We start from the raw sequence: 6,109 nt of genomic DNA on the forward strand, positions 1-6,109 counted from the left end.
GAACACCTTGCCACCCATGACGTACAGGTATGTCATAGGTCGGGAAGGGGTTAATGAAATAACAAATAGTAAAAAACTTTTTAAAGATATTAAAGAAAGTGTTTTTTTTTGCCCCTGTCAGTAATTTTAATGAAGAGAAATGCAGAAAAAAAAGGAAGATGGCAAATATTATTTATCTTTTTAATTCACAGAAAGATCTGGCCTGGAGCTGCATACACGAGTGTCTTCCATGCCGGGCATTCCAGCACCGAAGAAGGATGGCCAACACAGCAGTATGCCCGAGGGAGGGCTGCCAGGAAACAGAGACCCTGTACCACCTTTTCTGGACTTGTTTTTATGCAAAAAGGATATGGACTAAAATACTCCCTCTGGTGAAGAAGATAACAGAAATAAAGGACTTAAACTCTGCAGCTGTTTTTTTTATATATGTCTGCAATGCCCAACACGGACTCAAGAGATAATGGCATGGAAGATCATAAACTGTGTTAAAGCAGCTCTATGGAATGCCAGAAACATTTTACTTTTTAAGCATGAGATTTTATCTGTGAACGAGGTTTTAGCTCTTTGTTTTAGTGAAATGTACCAGTACTTTTTATTAGACAAGAAATATTATCCTTTATTAGCTAGAAAATGGTATTTTAATGAAGGGAACGCCCTTTTGTAAAGCCACCAAGTGCCCATTTTTAAGTGTATTATGATTGTATTTATGTGAACTTTTATTATCATATGTGATATGTGATTTTATTATCAAAATTTGTTTTTATTGTAAAAACAATATTTAAAAATCGTAATGCACTTTGTAAAATTTTATGAATTCTAAATAAAAAGATACCCCTCAGGGGTAGCCAAGTAAAAAAAAAAAAAAATCTGTTCTTATCAATTTAATATCTGACACGTCCCCTATCTGGGGACCATATATTAAATGGATTTTTGAGAACGGGGGCCGATTTCGAAGCTTGCTTCCGTCGCCCTATGCATTGACCCGATATGGCAGTATCTTCTGGTACAGTGCACCACCCCATTACAGTGTTAAAAATAAAGATTCCTTGTTTCATTGCTACTTGCTTGCTGGCTAGCTAGTCCTGTGGGCCTTGCTGCTGCAGCCGAAAAACAAAAGGTGGTGCTGCTGTTTGTGTCTGGCCGCTGTTGGAGCGTCCAGGCACAGGACTTCTGCTGCTGCAGAATAAATGGCCTCCTTAATTGGATAATGTCAGCAGCCAGCACACCTGTGCAGGTTGGACATGGCATGATAGGTAGCTGTCTTTTAGCTGGTGGGTGCTGAATTGACATAGCGTGGACATGTTGGCAGCAAGAGGAGACCATTTAGTGGCTGAATGGCACAGCGGGGAGTTGGCTGATGCACTAGTACACTACACACCAGGGCTTCAAAATCCCCCCCCCCCCCCCCCAAAAAAAAAATAACACAATATATGAAAAAAATTTTAAATTTCCAGAACCAGGCCCCACCCCTGCGGCATCAGTAACCCATATATTGCCTGCATGACACAGCCTGGAGTTGGCTGATGCAAGAGTACACACCAGGGCTTCACAATCCCCCCAAAAAAAACAACACAATATATGACATTTTTGACAAAGATTTCTCATAGGTAGCACCCGATATCCAAAAATGAGAAATTTCCAGACCTAGGAACCCATCAGGAACCCAAAACGAATTCAATATGTGTGTAAGCGCATCTGTCTCCAAAAGATCAGATCACCAAAGGACTTTTTTCGCCCAAAATGATGAAGCAGAGTTAATCCATGTCCGTTTTTGTATTTTTTTTCATTAAAAAATCACACGCAACAAGCGTTCCGTTGTGTAACGATTAGCATTCTGGAAAATTCAATTTTATTACCGATAAAATTATCAGTAAATAAAAAAAAAACACTACCCAAGAGTGTTTAATTACCCCATACATTACACCAGGAGCAGTCAGGAGTAGGCCTCAGCAGTACCCAAGAGGCTTTAATAACCCCCTACCTTTGCACAATCAATTGCGAGATCGAGCAATGCCAGGTGTGTTATGCCCTCAGATTTCCGGGGCCGCAGGCGCGCTCCACTGAACGGATTAGCGTGTCTCTATCTTTCATCCACCGGTGCTGGTAACCCGCTAACTCCCGGAAAGGTAAGCTGCCGAGAAGCGGTGGTCTCCCCCGGGCATGTTTGGCTCCAGAATTTCCACTTCTGCCACACCACACCACGCTGAATGCCAACCGTGCTACCGCCTTGCTGACTCAAGGGCAACCTGCAACTCTCTTCTCCCGATCATGAATCCCCCTTCTCCTGAGATCGAGCAATAAAAGGTGTGTTATGCCCATAGATGTCCGCAGGCACGCTCCACTGAACGGATTAGGGTGTGTCCATCTTTTTTGGTAGCACCCGCAATCCAAAAAATGTTAATTCCCAGACCCAGGCCCCTCCTCTGCGGCATCAGGAACCCATAGATTGCCTGAAAGACACAGCCTGGAGTTGACTGATGCACGAGTACACACCCGGGCTTCACAATCCACCCCAAAAAAAGGAACATTTTATTGAAATTGTCTGACAAAACACCTGTTTTTTAAAAACAAGCGCATATACGGCAGTTCAGAAGACTCTATAATGCAGGATGGTGGACCACCAAAAGATATTCTTCTCAAAAATAATAAACCACACAATGTTTGAAATTTGGTTAAAAAAATTATTACGTGGAAGCGCATCTGTCTCCAAAAAATCAGAAGACAAAAGGATTCTAATCGCCAAAAATGATTAAGCAGAGTTAATCCCTCTCCATCTATTTATTTATTTTTTTCATTAAAAAATCACATGCAACAAGTGTTCCATTGTGTAACGGTTAGCATTCTGCAAAATTCTATTTTATTACTGATAAAATGATCAGTAAATTTAACAATAACACTACCCAAGAGTGTTTAATTACCCCATACATTGCACCAGGAGCAGTCAGGAGTAGGCCTCTGCAGTACCCAAGAGGCTTTAATAACCCCTCCACCTATAAGAGGAGGAAATTTTGATCAGATGTTGTTACGCAAAGAATGTAGATGGATTTATGAATTAGGAACTATGGCCCCAGAAGGCCTGAACGACCAACTCAGTTATGCATGCTTCCTATGAATACTGCTCTCTCACCCCCCTCCCCCTCTATTGGTGACTTTGGCTAGGTAGTTAGAGGAGGCCTTAGTGAGCCTCTTGAGTTAGCATCACCAAAATTGAATTATCTAGGGATATTGACTAGGCCAAGTAGGAGGTACGAGAGCGGGACCGCCCTTCTAAGGGCGACAATTCTGCCTAGGGTTAGGGGCTACAACTAGAACAGGGTCAGTTCAGGTTCCTTAGGGCCACATTAACCACCCCAACACTATTTATTAGGGCATCCCCCCTAGAAATAGGGGGTGGGAGAGCCGTCTGTTTAAGGAAACCATTGGTTTCTTTAGATAACCTGGTCTATTCAGATTAACATAGTGCAAATGGTCGTCCTCCTTGGGTCCTGACCCTCTGATAGCATATCCCCTCCTACCTGAGCATTTCCTTCATATATTCATACACTATATATATGATAGAGTCCACATGAAAATACCAGCTCTCCAATCCCCTATAATGTGCCCGGATCGGTGTCCAGCCAACACCAGCAACGAAAAATGAAAGGCAGATGATCCAGCACTATTTCCATGCAGCTTTATTAGGAACACAGCACACAGGTAAAATCAGCCTGAACTCAGACGCGTTTCGAGCGCATGCGCTCTTTGTCGGTGATGTCACAGGTACTACCAGGTGAGGTTAAATACCTTTTGCTTGTGGGAGGGAAGGGAAAGAAATCCCATAACCCCACCTCTCTCTGGAGACGTGTGACATAGTTCACATAAGTAAGAACAAACAAAGTTAAAATATGTGTAATAAAACCAGAAGATGAAAAATACATGCAATAATGTAGCTTGATTGTTCATAAAAACATAGGAATTAAATGTCACGGAAGGGGGTTCAAAAAATAGGTATAAATGCTTTTAGTAGTGAAACAGCAGTTCTTGACGGACATTTAAACCCGTCGGAGAACGAGTCCCCAATGTGAACTGCCAATATGCTTCACGATCTGCCAATTTTTTCCTAATGCAACCCCCTCTCGTGCCCATTTTAACATGTTCAATGGCAAAAATTCGAAAGGTGTTTAATTTACCGGCATGTGCAAAGTGAAAGTGTGCAGATGCAGCAGATCTTTGTCTCACTGCTGTCATAGTACTGTCATTCAGATGTTCCAGTGCTCTTATTTTCAATTTTCTTGTTGTGTATCCCACATACTTTAAATTGCACTCTGTGCACTCTATCATATAAATTACATTACTGTAGTTACAGTTTATGTAATTGTTGATAGAGTACCTTTTGGTGCCATCCGAGCTCTCGAACTGAGTCGTCTGTTTGACATACTGACAAGTACGGCACACTTTATGTCCGCACTTGAAAAACCCTTTCCTTTCTAACCAACTGCTATTTTTCCTGTTCTGTGAGGCAACCACACTAGGGGATAATTTATCCCCAAGTGTGGGGGCCCGTTTGGACACTATTCTGCAACCTTCTTCTAAGATTCCAGCCAGCGTATAATCCTGTTTCAGATAATGTAAGTGTCGCTGTACTATGCTTTTAACCTGATTAAAGTAAGGTGAATAGGTAATAGCCAAAACTGGTTTTTCGGTTCTGGTAGATGATTTATTGGCATTATTTGGGTTTAATAAATTAGCTCTTTCCTTTTTGGCTACTTTTAGTTCAGCTTTTTTAAGAGTATGATTGGAATATCCCCTAGATTTTAATCTTTGTTTTAATTCACTGGCTTGTGTGTTATATACATTTGTATTTGTACAATTTCTTTTAAGTCTAGTTAGTTCCCCGACTGGAATTGCTTGGACTGTGTGTATGGGGTGATTGCTGTCTGCTCTCAGGACCGTGTTGCCCGATATGGGCTTTCTGTACGTGGAGGTCTCAATAATTTGGTTCTGGGACCCTCTCAACACTAAATCCAAAAAAGTTATGTTAGTGGGGTTCACGTAATGGGTAAATTTTAGATTAAACATGTTATTGTTTAAATAATCCACAAACAGCGGCACGGTCGCGATGTCCCCCCTCCAAATAAGGAGGAGGTCATCAATAAATCGGCCGTACCACTGTATGCTGTTCCTAAAGGGATTGTCATTTGTATAAATAAATTGTGATTCCCAAAACGACATGGTTAAATTAGCCAGTGAGGGTGAGTGTCTGGCCCCCATAGAAACGCCACTGACTTGGACAAAAAAGGACTTATCAAAAGTGAAATAATTGCGGAACATGAGGAACCAAACAACCATTTTGATGTATTCACACAAATCCGGAGAGTAGTTGCTATGGGTAACGAGATGGTGATTCAGGGCCCGCATGGCAACGGTCCAAGGTATACTGGTGTATAATGACACCACATCACAGGAAAGCCATGCGAACCCTGGATCCCACTCCGTATTTTCTATATATATGATGTATTATATTATATATATGGTTGCATATATGTGAGGTGTGGGGAAAACATTTATCCTTTATGAGAACGAGTGGTGGTAGCGTAACTTACCTTTAGGGACCTAGTATCTGTCTCACTAAGTAATGGGTACCTCATGCTGCACCCCCGTCTTTGGGGATTTTTGTTGTTTCCCCCCCCCCCCCCTCCTCATAAACCTTATTATCATATGCAAAATAATCATTACCTATTTATTGCTCTACTTACAGTATCATATCTATATCCTCTGTTGTGCATTCTAACATTTAGTCAGGTTCTTTTAAGTATATCTTCATTTATAAACAAGCGAATTGCCCCTTAAATATACACTGCTTCCGTTACTACGGACGCCGCTGTCAGATTCAGCAATGCCCTCTGTAGTCGTCAGAGAGGGCGTTGCGTAATGACGCGGCGCCGGCCGGAAACAGGATATGACGACAGACGCCGGCATGGTCTCAGTGAGCGCTAAGCAGCCGTCAGAGACAGACGGCTCCCCGCCAACGCGGGTTTAGTGCGCTCATCTGAGAACCACTAACCGGACGTGTGGCTACAGGAGTGTGAGTATGATAGCTGGTGCGATGCGCACTGCTTGTATTGCAGGT

The 6,109-nt window shown here is 42.2% G+C and overlaps 1 non-coding gene across 1 annotated transcript; it reads left to right on the top strand.

The window, feature by feature from the left end:
• The first annotated feature begins 828 nt into the window (after positions 1 to 828).
• LOC130297855 (U2 spliceosomal RNA) lies at positions 829 to 1,019 on the top strand. Its single transcript, XR_008849719.1, has one exon. It is a non-coding gene; the product is annotated as a U2 spliceosomal RNA (small nuclear RNA).
• Positions 1,020 to 6,109: the final 5,090 nt, after the last annotated feature.

Source organism: Hyla sarda, chromosome 13 (genome assembly GCF_029499605.1).
Source record: "Hyla sarda isolate aHylSar1 chromosome 13, aHylSar1.hap1, whole genome shotgun sequence".
Lineage (NCBI taxonomy): Eukaryota > Metazoa > Chordata > Amphibia > Anura > Hylidae > Hyla > Hyla sarda.